The sequence below is a fragment of the Balaenoptera physalus genome (assembly GCF_965194825.1).
Source record: "Balaenoptera physalus genome assembly, chromosome: X".
In the NCBI taxonomy this organism is placed as follows: Eukaryota; Metazoa; Chordata; class Mammalia; order Artiodactyla; family Balaenopteridae; genus Balaenoptera; species Balaenoptera physalus.
Genome location: NC_138903.1, coordinates 74,056,767 through 74,070,294, shown reverse-complemented (window position 1 = coordinate 74,070,294; position 13,528 = coordinate 74,056,767).

Below are 13,528 nucleotides of genomic sequence, written 5' to 3'. Positions count from 1 at the left end.
TTTATTTCATTTAATTTCTAGTTAATGGTTTATTTTCTCTTGCTTAGTATATTTTCCAGTATTTGCATTTTATCTTTAGATTTGTTAAATTTGCATTTTATTGTTACTAATTAGGTTGCTTTAGGTCTTCAATTAACAAAAGTTAATCATTGGTGGAAGAGTGTGTCAATAATATGTAAAAGAGTTGTTAAGATAGTCTAAGTACTACAATGAGTAACCTGAAAACCATAAGCCATAACAATATAAATATGGATAGTGAACATAACTTTTATGTTTTTCTCTATTTCTGTATCAGTTGAAATTTCTTCTGATGAGAGTGTATTCATGTATTACATATTTAATAAAAATATAGATATAAAAAGGTGAAGAATTGGTGAAGAGTTAGAGAAAACAGTATAAACAACTCTTATCCTATGGACAGAGGTAAGACATTATTAGTTAATTAATAATGAGACATTAATTATTAATAAGACATCCTTATTATCTAGAAGGAAAAAAAAATAGTAGTATATTTTTAGTATACTTTTTGAGCAAATATAGACTATTGGTCATTATGCACTTAGACACATGAATCTGGAAATGTGATAATTTTGCATAAGTAGCATAAGTAGCTTTTAAAAAAAAGGAAAGAAAGGTACAAGGAACTACAATGGTAAATATCTAAAAATTAGATTTCATTGGACCAGTGATGCATTCACTCCGAATCCTTAGGATGTTGTCCATTATGAGAATTATGAAAATAATGGATTGATTTTATTGATGCTTTTGTGCCATGTTCAGAGTACATTCAATGTAAACTGAGTTTTTCTAAAACAAGTACAAAGTAATTATTTATGAAATAAAATTGATGACTTTTTTCTCTAAAAGTTGGGAAGAGACCAAAACAAAGAAGCATCATTCAAAGATGTACTTATCATAGGAAACAGAGGAAAAGACTTCCTTTTGCTAAGAACTGTGTAAATCTAGCTGCTAAGAACTGTGTAAAGCTAGCCACTAAGCATTTGTACAGAGAGAACAAACTGTTGGTAAAATTCCTCTATGAAACCATACTGTTACACATTGCATAATATCAAAGATATATACAAGACAGGAGAGAAATTATTATAGAGGATGTGCACAAGGCAAATCTTCATGACTGTGGGTTAGGTATTCTATATTTCCTGTTTATAGTATTTCCCAGATATAATACCAAATATGAAAACACAAAAAGAGAAGATTAAGTTGGACTTATCAAAATTATAAACTTTTGTGCTTCAAAGGACACCATTGAGAAAGTGAAAAGAAAATGTATATAAAATATGGAGAGAGAGAGGATGGGAGAGAAAATTTTTGCAAATCATATAGCTGAAAAAGGGACTTTTATCTAGAATATGTAAAGAACTCTTACAACTCAATAGACAACCTAGTTAAAAATGAGAAAACAACCTGAATTGACATTTCTACAAAGGAGGTTTACAAATGGCCAACAAGTGCATAAACAATGTTCAACACCATTAGTCATCAGGGAAATGCAAAACCAAATTGCAATGAGACATCACTTCACACTCACTTTTTGATTAGCTATAATAAAAAAAATGGAGAATAACAATTGCTGGTGTGAATGTGGAGAGAACCCTCCTACACTGCTGATGGGGATATAAAATGGTATAGCCACTTCAGTAAATAGTTTGGCAGTTCCTCAAATTGTTAAACCTAGAAATAACTTATGACCCAGCAATTCCACCATTAGGTATCCAATCAAGAGAAATGAAAAGTATGTGCACACAAAAACTTGTGCACAAATGTTCACAGCAGCACTATTCATAGTAGCTAAAAAGTGGAAACAAGCCAAATGTCCACAATTGATGAATGGATAAACAAAATATGGTATATACATTAAATAGAGTATTATTTGGCAATAAAAGGTAACAAAGTACTTATATACACTACAACATGGTTGAAACTTTAAAACTTTATGCTAAGTTAAAGAAGCCAGTCACACTAACTGGAATAAAATAAGAAGTGAATTTTTGTGAAGTCTAATATTCACTTGTATGTTTTCTAAATGATGATTTAAATTATTTGTGTAACTGGCAAGTTTTATATATATATATGAATTTTATATATATGTTAAATATATGTAAACATGAATTTATAAAATTCATGTTATCTAGTAGCCATCCATACTTATCACATAGGAAGAACTGCATACCATTCATTTTTAAATGTGTTACAAATAAATGCAGTTTTAAAAGTATAGGGATGAATGTAATCACATTTCCCCTAACTGCTCATCTCATGATTATTCATACTTTTTTTCCTTTAAACACACAGCCTAATTCCAAAATAATTGGTCACAATTATCTTTCCTCTCTCCATATGCCTGTGTATAATGAGGTCTTCAAAGGGAAATAACCATATTAATAAAATGTTTATTGTCATTGTTTTCTTATTATAGTCTTTCAATAAATATTTGTTGCCTAAATAAAATAATATCTTTTTAAAATAAAAGGGAAGCCAGTCACAAAAGTCCACATATTATATGATTCCATTTATATGAAATATCCAGAATAGGGAAATCTATAGAGACAGAAAGTACATTAGTGTTTTCCTAGGGCTGAAAAGTTGGGGGGAAATGGAAAGTGACTGCTAATGGGTAAGGGCTTTCCTTTGGGATTATGAAATGTTCTAAAACTAGATTGTGTCAATGTTTGCACAATTCTGTGAGTATACTAAAACCATTTTATAAGGGTGAATGTTTATATAACTTGTATCTTAATAAAACTGGTACAAAAGAGTATGTGCTAGCATACATTTTCTTTACAGTGGAGTGAAACCACACATATGCAGAACATGAACTATTTCTTGAAATAAGTCCAATTCTTATAAGAGAGAAATGTTCTACAACCTTGTTCGGCACATCACTGAAAGTGTATTACACAGAAGAGATCTTTTGATTAGTTAATTATATGTGAGTTAATTATATATATAAACTTGAAAACAATCATAGAACTAGGACATCGGGGGCCATGTGAATCTAAATGTTTTCATATACCCTCCAACAAAGGAGTAAAATCAGCTAGGGGTGTAAACAGAACCACACATGACTCATGTCTTAAACATTACTAGGAGAGCATACCACAAATCACATTGATTGATTTGCATATGTTGATCATCCTTGCATCTTAAATAAAAATCCCATTTCATCATGGGGTTTAATCCTTTTAATTCACTGTTAAACTCATTTTGTTAGTATTTTATTGAAGATTTTTGCATCTATGTTCATTAGGAACATTGACTTGCAGTTTTCTTCTGGTGTCTTTGGCTTTGATATCAAGGTGATGCTGACCTCATAAAATGTATTTGAAAGTGTTCTCTCTTCTATTTTGGAAGAATTTAAGAAGAATTGATATTAATTCTTCTTTGAATGTTTGGTAGAATTCACCTGTGAAACTATCTGGTCCTAGACTTTCCTTTGTTGGGAGGTTTTCAATTACCATTTTAATCTCCTAATTTGTTATTGGCCTGTTCTGGATTTCCAATTTTTCTTGTTTTAGTCTTGGAGGGTTGTATATTTCTAGGAATTTATCCATTTCTTCTAGGTTATCCCATTTGTTGACATAAAATTCATAATAGATTTTTATGATCCTTTTTGTTTCTGAGGCAGCCATTGTCATATGTCCTCTTTCATTTCGAATTTTATTTATTTGAGTCTTTTTTTTCCTTAGGTAATCTAGCTAAGAGTTTGTTTATCTTTTCAGAAAACCAACTCTCAGTTTTATAGACTGTTTCTTATTGCTTTTCTAATGTTTATTTATTTCTACTCTAATCTTATTGTTTCCTTCCTTTTGCCAACTTTGGGCTTAGTTTGTTCTTTTTCTAATTTCTTGAGGTGTAAAGGTAGGTTTTTTATTTGAGATTTTTCTTCTTTTTTAATGTAGGTATTTATTACTATGAACTTCTCATTTAGCACTGCTTTTACTACCTTTCATAAGTTTTGGTGTGTTGTGTTTTGTTTTTGTTTTTCTCAAGATATTTTTAAAATTCCCTTTTGATTTCTCTTTGACCCAATGGTTGTTCAAGTGTGTATTGTGTATTATCTATGTATTTGTCAATTTTCCTGTTTTCTTTCTGTTATTAATTTCTGATTTCATTTTACTGTGGTCAGAAAAAGTACTTGGTATGATTTTAGTCTTCTAAATTAGTTAAAACTTGTTTTGTGACTTAATATGTGATCAATCCTGGAGAATATCCCATGTACTGTTGAGAATAATGTGTTTTCTTCCACTCTTGAGTGAAAATTCTGTATATGTCTGTTAGGTTCATTTGGTCTATAATGTTATATAAGTCACCTGTTTCTTTATTGATTTTCTGTCTAGATGTTCTATCCATTATTAAAAGTGAGGGTATTGAAGTGTCCCACTATTATCGTATTGCTATCAATTTCGCCTTTCAGATCTGTCAATATTTGCTTTATATATTTAGGTGATGTAATGTTGGGTGCATATATATTTATAATTATTACATCTTCCTGGTGAACTGACCCAATTCCCATTATAATGACTTTGTTTCTAGAGACAGTTTTTTTTTAAAGAATTTTATTTTATTTTATTTTATTTTTAACATCTTTATTGGAGTATAATTGCTTTACATTGTTGTGTTAGTTTCTGCTGTAAAACAGAGTGAATCAGCTATATGTATACATATGTCCCCATATCCCCTCCCTCTTGCATCTCCCTCCCACCCTCCCTATCCCACCCCTCTAGGTGATCACAAAGCACCGAGCTGATCTCCCTGTGCTATGCAGCTGCTTCCCACTAGCTATCTATTTTACATTTGATAGTGTATATATGTCAACGTTACTCTCTCACTTCGTCCCAGCTTACCCTTCCCCCTTCTCGTGTCCTCAAGCCCATTCTCTACGTCTGCGTCTTTATTCCTCTCCTGCCCCTAGGTTCTTCAGAAGCATTTTTTTTTAGAGATTCCATATATATGTGTTAGCATATGGTATTTGTTTTTCTGTTTCTGACTTACTTCACTCTGTATGACAGTCTCTGGGTCCATCCACCTCACTACAAATAATAGAGACAATTTTTGACCTAAAGTCTATTTTGTCTGATATAAGTGTAGCTACCCCAGTTTTCTTGTTACCATTTGTGTGGACTATGTTTCCTACCCCTCCACTTTCAGTCTATGTGTGTCCTTGAATCTAAAGTGAGTTTCCTGTAGACAGCATAAAGTTGCATCTTATTTTTTATCCATTAAGCCACTGAATATCTTTTTTTTTTTGAGGATTTAATCCATTTGCATTTAAATAATTATTGATAGGGAATGATTTACTATTGTCATTTTGTTAACTGTGTTCTCTTTGTGTTATAGGGGTTTTTTTGTCCCTCTTTTTCTCTCTTGTTATTTTCTTTGTGTTTCTTTCCTTTCCTTTTCTTTTCTTTTTGTATTGATAGGCTTTAATTCCTTTCTCTTTTTCTTTTGTATAACTTCTATAGGTATTTTTTGGGTGGTTATCATGGGGCTTACATAAAATATCATGTATTTATAACAGTTTTTTAAACTAATAACAAATTAACTTCACTTGCATACAAAAACTCTATGCTTCCAAACCACAATCTTTTTTTTAATGTTCTTTTTTTTTTTTTATAGCTACTTTATTTATTTATTTATTTATTTATTTATTTATTTATTTTGGCTGTGTTGGGTCTTCGGTCTGTGCGAGGGCTTTCTCTAGTTGCGGCAAGCGGGGGCCACTCTTCATCGCGGTGCGGGGACCACTCTTCATCGCGGTGCGCGGGCCCCCCACCACCGCGGCCCCTCCCGTTGCGGGGCACAGGCTCCAGACGCGCAGGCTCAGCAGTTGTGGCTCACGGGCCCAGCTGCCCCGCGGCACGTGGGATCCTCCCAGACCAGGGCCCGAACCCGTGTCCCCTGCATTAGCAGGCAGACTCCCAACCACTGCGCCACCAGGGAAGCCCCAAACCACAATCTTTGTTCTTAGTGGTCCCCAGGAGGCTAGAGTATGCTAAGTCCCATCAGAGCCCTGAGACAGATGAGATAGATAGAAGCCAGTCCTTTGAGTAGTAGCAAGAAAAGCTGGGGCACTAGATGTTTGGTCCAATTCCTTCTCTCCCCAGGAGAAGATAGGAGCTGGATTTTATCTTCCATTCACTGTGCACTGAGCCAGAAAGAGGAGTTGTTGCAGATGTCTGCACACTTGTTCAGACCACATGCTGTTTTAAACTGTTGCTTGGCTCTCTGTCATCCACAGGGACCTAGCTAATGCTGGACAGTATCAGCTCTCAGAGATTTGTGGATTAGAAGCCAGCCCTTTGGGTAGCAGCCAGAAAAGTTGGGGGACTAGACGTACAGTCCAACTAACTCCTAACATGCTGGAGGCAAACTGCCTTCTAGAGTGGCTGTATTATTTTGTATTCCCACCATTAGTGAATGAGAGTTCTTGTTGCTCCACATCATCCCCAGCATTTGGTGTTATCAATGTTTCAAATTTTGGCCATTCTAATATGTGTGCAGTGATATGTCATTGTTGTTTTAATTTTCAGTTCTCTAATGACACATGATGCTGAGCATCTTTTCATATACCTACTTGTCACCTGTATATTTTCTTTGGTGAGGCATCTGTTCAGGTTTTTTGCTCATTTTTAAATCAAGTTGTTCATTTTCTTATTGATTTTCAAAAATTATTTGTATATTTTTGATAATAGTCCTTTATCAGATGTGTCTTTTGCAAATATTTCCTGCCAGTGTGTGGCATGTCTTCTCATTCTCTTGTTGACTAATGATTTTTTTTTTACCAAGGTACAAAGTCAGTTGGGTGGCAAAAGGAGAGCCTTGTTAACAAATGTTGCTGGGACAATGATGGGATATCCAGATGCACAAAAAAAAAAAAAAAAAAGAAAAAGAAAATAGGAAGGAAGAAAGAATTTTAACTTTAATCCATTTCTTGCACCATATACAAAAATTAACTGAAATGGAGAATAGACATAAATATAAATCCTAAAACTATAAACTTCCAGATGAAAAAGAGAGAAAAAATTTTGTGACCTTAGGTTTGGCAACGATTTCTCAGATATGACAAAAAAAGGAGTAGAGGTGACATTAGTGGTGGTGGTATGAAGTAAATATTTATGTATCTTAGCATGAAGTCAATAGATAATATCTAAAAATGTTTTTAAATAGTAGTATAAGCATATGATTTAAAATTAATTTTTGAATTTTATTTAAAGAAAAATGTTAAGTAATGACTATTAGAAGAAACAGCTAAAGTATTTAAAAAGTGGTTGCCTCTGAAGAACTGTACTGGTGATAGGAAGAACTATTACAAGAAATGGTCGGTTTGGAGCATGACAGATGTTTGGATGCTGTTCGTCACTTTAAGGACAGCATTCCTTGTGGAAATGTCAGCAAGGCTATTTCAGTTAGTTTCCAGAGAGTGAAGTTTAGAATGCCCCAGAATCTTAAGAATAGCTAAATGGTGGGTAAAAGTACTGTATCCAATAATTCCTGAACATAGGGGCTATTTAATATTTTATTTATGCTGGAAGTAAGGAAGTCACATGGTTTCTACAACATTCCCTCTGAAAGCATATCTACTATTAGTATAAATACTGGCAGATTTGCTCTTAGCTAAAGTGCAAGCTGATGTAAGAGTGTATAATTTGGCATGTTGGGCTGAAGCAGTTGTAGGCAGAGATGCTGCCTCAATAACATCAAACAGAGTTGGAATAGCATACGCAGCACAAGATTTGCTGTTATCACCTTTTAAATATGAACCATCAGTGAACCATGAGTGTTACTCAGAGGAATTTCCTGTAGATCATCACGAGGAGTCAGGAGGTGATCCGTCAATATTAAGCAGTTGTGAGGATCTCCATTGGTGACAGAGGGGAGAAGAGTAGCAGGATTAAGGTTATTACAACATAAAAGAGTTATGTGAGGGGTAGTTAACAAAAGGACATCATAGGAGGTGAGGTGGCTGGCTGAGAAATGTTGAGTGTGATAATAATTCAGGAGACCTTCTACCGCATGAAGTACACAAATGATTAAAGGGGATCCCAGTGATTTTCTCAGTGGCCTTAACCAAAAATGGCAGTGGCTATAATGGCTCTAAGGCAAGAGGGGTATCCTTGTTCCACAGAGTCCAGTTGCTGGCTATAATACCCTAGGGGTTGACGGTGGTCCTCGTGTTTTTGGACGCATACCCCAAGGGCATTTTCTTTCTTTTCATATACAAAAGGGAAAAAGGGATCTGGGATGCTGAGAGGCAAGCAGGTTCATCAAACTCTCCTTTGAGGCCTTAAAAGCTATGTCATCTGATTCTTCCCATAAAGTTTTTGGGTTGGGCAAGTTATTCTTTAGTAAAACATACAGGAGTTTGGTCATAAAAGAGAAATTTGAAATTCAATTACAGCAATAACCAACTAGCCCAAGAAGACCTCCCAGCTGACATGTAGTTTTGGGTTTTGGGAAACTTAGGACATCATGAAGTCTATCTGGATTTAGACGTAGCCTTTGTTCTGATATCTAATGCCCTAAATATCAAAACAGTTTGGGAAAACTGCAATTTTTTTGGTCAACCTTATGTCCCTTTAAGGCTGAAATCTTTAGCAAATGGATGCTGTCTTCTTCTGAGGAGTCTTGAGAAAGAGAGCAAAGAAGCAAATCATCCATATAGTGCAACAAAGTAGAACCTCTAGGGAATTTTATATCATACAGATCAGCTTTCAGGATTTGTGAGAAATAAGAAGGACTCTCAGTAGAACCCTGAGGCATTACAGTTCAGGTGAATGGTTTTTCTTCAGAAGTGAAGGCAAAAAGGTATTGACTAGCTTCATCAACTGTAATACTAAAGAATGCATTGCATAAATCAATTACAATAAATAATATATTTCTGGTGGGAATAGATGTTAGTAATATACAAGGGTTAGGAACAATAGGGTGTTGAGAGATAATGTTATATCAATATATTTTTAAGAGGTCCTAGACAAACTTCCATGCTTGACCCTTATGTTTTCTCATCAGTAAAGTAGGAGCATTACAGGGACTGATACAAGGGATAATGAGGCCTTGAGTCTTGTAATCTTCTAGTATGGACTTTCTACCTTGAAGAGCTTCTTTACTTTCATGGTATTGATTAATTCTGCGAAGAGATTTTGACGGGTATATTTGAATTTTGATGGATCTGTGCTGTGAATTTTGCCAACATCAGTTGGAGATTTTGCCTATAAATAAAATGGTACCTGATTCAACAGGGGCAAATGATCAGTGTTTCCAGTATCCGCTCTAGTACCGTCAGAGACAGAACAAATAAAAGGTGTCAAAGGGTCTTTTAATTCATTTGGTTGGTTACTTTGAATGACTACTGTTAAATTCTAGAATTATTTCTCCCTTTTGGGAGAAAGGAATTCTGTCATGATACTTCTTTAAGAAGTCTTGGCCTAATAAATTGATGGGGAAAAGGAACTAAGGAGAAAAGAATGTGTGTCTCTCAAAGAATCTAAACAAAAGGGAATAGGTTCAGAGACAGGAATCTCTTGAGGTTCATTAGGGATCCCCACTATTTGAACTATTTTAGTATTTTGAGGTAGGGGCTGCTTTATAGTAGTGGAGTTGAGCACCAAGAGTGTGGTTCTGGTGTCAATTAAGACTGGAAAAGATTCATCCCCATCTGGCAAAATGCTTCTCCAAGCTGATTAGAGGGAGGATTGGGAAGAACCCTTGTAGTTCCTCATAGCTCCATCATTGAGATTTGGGAGGATGTTGGAAAGGCTGGTTAGAAGGGTGAAAGTGCCTAAGACACTTAAATTTGTAACTATTTCTGTTCCATTGTCCTGGCTCTTTGCAGTAATAGCAGAAACCAGGAGAATTTTGGTTTTGTTTAGGGGCCCTCAACTGCTGTAGTTGAAGATTTTTTTTTTATCATTTTTTAAATCATTTTTTTTCTTTTATCTTTTTGATGGAGCTGACGATTGAGAATCTTATTGGTCTTTTTTAGATGACTCATCTAGAGTGTGAGAGAGCTGGTTTGCTAGATTAACTAAATCTGGAGTGGACATAATTTCCCATTCCATCCTGGTCTTTTTACTGGAAGGGAAAGGCCTCAGTTCAGCTCATTAATAAAGCAGAATTAAAAGCTACCTGAGTGGAATCAACATTTGAAGGAAGACCAGAATTTTCTTAAAAATTATCTGAAGTCAATTGTAATAGTCATGAACAGGTTCATCAGATTTTTGTGTGTAAAAGTCTGATGTTTTTTTCTAATCAACAAGCCTTGGAAAAGCCCTAGGAATTGCTTAATAAAGTTACCCAGTGATTGCCTGAACCTAATCATATAGTAAGTTAGTGGGCTGGTATCCTGTTTGTCTCCTGCAGACATTTCAAGATTTCCCAGTTGGTGGTCTTCATCCAGTGTTTGTCCTAGCCCTCACTAACAAGCATATGCACTAGCTAATATAAGTCAGAGAAACAATGTTGATAAGTTTAAATGACTATATTAAATTGCTCAGCAAATCTTTGAGGATCTTTGGTTATTTTGGGAAAGTCTTTGATTATGGCTTGCAGTTCAACTTTAGCTCAGGGAATATAAGAAATTAAGGGCTTAGCGCTTGGATCCTCAGAAGGCTTAACTTTAAAGGGACGGTTTCTGGTAAGTTCAGAGAAAAGGGAGTGGGGAGAGTTTCAGAGAAAAAGGAAAGTTCAATGAGAGAATTAGTATGAGGGGACTCAGGGTTTAAAGGAGGTGTAGGGTGTATAGAAGGAGAGGAGGAAGATGGTGCCAGAGGTGGAGCCTGATGATTAGGAGCTGAGGAAGAAGACAAGACAGTGTTGAAGGTGGAACCTGAGACAAAGAAACCAAGGAAGAAGAGTCTGAGGTTTTGGGAGTCATTTTGCCTTTCATTAATTGTTTGCCTCAGTTAATCTTAAAATCTCATTTTGCAGAGAGGCAATTTTAGGTTCTTGATAACATTTGGAAGCCTCAAAATACCCATCAAAATAGGCATAACATTCAGGATTGGAAGTTTTTGAGCTATTGTAATCCAATTCAGTTTTAAGAAAATTAAGTTTGGGAATTTCAGAGGTTCCCCATAATGGACACTGATATTCTAAATTGCCTTTGGTCAGGTCAGTCCATTTAGTTAGAAATGTGCATGAGGAAGAGCCACAGTTTTTTGTTTTTGTTTTTTCTAAATTAATTCTTTTTTTTAAAACATCTTTATTGGAGTATAATTGCTTTACAATGCTGTGTTAGTTTCTGCTTTATAACAAAGTGAATCAGTTACACATATACATATGTCCCCATATCTCTTCCCTCTAGCATCTCCCTCACTCCCACCCTCCCTATCCCACCCCTCTAGGTGGTCACAAAGCACCGAGCTGATCTCCCTGTGCCATGCGGCTGCTTCCCACTAGCTATTTTACGTTTGGTAGTGTATATATGTCCATGCCACTATCTCACTTCATCCCAGCTTACCCTTCCCCCTCCCCGTGTCCTCAAGTCAATTCTCTAGTATGTCTGTGTCTTTATTCCCATCTTGCCCCTAGGTTCTTCAGGACCTTTTTTTTTTCTTAGATTCCATATATATGTGTTAGCATACGGTATCTGTTTTTCTCTTTCTGACTTACTTCACTCTGTATGACAGACTTTAACTCTATCCACCTCACTACAAATAACTCCATTTAGTTTCTTTTTATGGCTGAGTAATATTCCATTGTATATATGTGCCACATCTTCTTTATCCATTCATCTGTTGATGGACACTTAGGTTGCTTCCATGTCGTGGCTACTGTAAATAGAGCTGCAATGAACATTTTGGTACATGACTCTTTTTGAATTATGGTTTTCTCAGGGTATATGCCCAGTAGTGGGATTGCTGGGTCGTATAGTAGTTGTATTTTTAGTTAATGAATGAACCTCCATACTGTTCTCCATAGTGGCTCTATCAATTTACATTCCCACCAACAGGGCAAGAGGGTTCCCTTTTCTCCACACCCTCTCCAGCATTTAATATTTCTACACTTTTTGATGATGGCCATTCTGACCAGTGTGAGATGATATCTCACTGTAGTTTTGATTTGCATTTCTCTAATGATTAATGATGTTGAGCATTCTTTCATGTGTTTGTTGGCAATCTGTATATCTTCTTTGGAGAAATGTCTATTTAGGTCTTCTGCCCATTTTTGGATTGGGTTGTTTGTTTTTTTGATATTGAGCTGCATGAGCTGCTTGTAAATCTTGGAGATTAATCCTTTGTCAGTTGCTTTATTGGCAAATATTTTCTCCCATTCTGAGGATTGTCTTTTGATCTTGTTTATGGTTTCCTTTGCTGTGTAAAAGCTTTTAAGTTTCATTAGGTCCCATTTGTTCATTTTTGTTTTTATTTCCATTTCTCTAGGAGGTGGGTCAAAAAGGATCTTGCTGTGATTTATGTCACAGAGTGTTCTGCCTATGTTTTCCTCTGAGAGTTTGATACTGTCTGGCCTTACATTTAGGTCTTTAATTCATTTTGAGTTTATTTTTCTGTATGGTGTTAGGGAGTGTTCTAATTTCATACTTTTACATGTACCTGTCCAGTTTTCCCAGCACCACTTATTAAAGAGGCTGTCTTTTCTCCACTGTATATGCTTGCCTCCTTTATCAAAGATGAGGTGACCATATGTGCGTGAGTTTATCTCTGTGCCTTCAATCCTGTTCCATTGATCTATATTTCTGTTTTTGTGCCAGTACCATACTGTCTTCATTACTGTAGCTTTGTAGTGTAGTCTGAAGTCAGGGAGCCTGATTCCTCCAGCTCCATTTTTCATTCTCAAGATTGCTTTGGCTATTTGGGGTCTTTTGTGTTTCCATACAAATTGTGAAATTTTTTGTTCTAGTTCTGTGAAAAATGTCTGTGGTAGTTTGATAGGGATTGCGTTCAATCTGTAGATTGCTTTGGGTAGTATAGTCATTTCCACAATGTTGATTCTTCCAATCCAAGAACATGGTATATCTCTCCATCTACTTGTATCATCTTTAATTTCTTTTATCAGTGTCTTATAATTTTCTGCCTACAGGTCTTTTGTCTCCTTAGGTAGGTTTATTCCTAGATATTTTATTCTTTTTGATGCAATGGTAAATGGGAGTGTTTTCTTAATTTCACTTTCAGATTTTTCATCATTAGTGTATAGGAATGCAAGAGATTTCTGTGCATTAATTTTCTATCCTGCTACTTTACCAAATTCATTGATTAGCTCTAGTAGTTTTCTGGTGGCAGTTTTAGGATTCTCTATGTATAATATCATGTCATCTGCAAACAGTGACAGCTTTACTTCTTCTTTTCCGATTTGGATTCCTTTTATTTCTTTTTCTTCCCTGATTGCTGTGGCTAACACTTCCAAACTATGTTGAATAATAGTGGTGAGAGTGGGCAACCTTGTCTTGTTCCTGATCTTAGTGGAAATAGTTTCAGTTTTTCACCATTAAGGACAATGTTGGCTGTGGGTTTGTCATATATGGCCTTTATTATGTTGAGGAAAGTTCCCT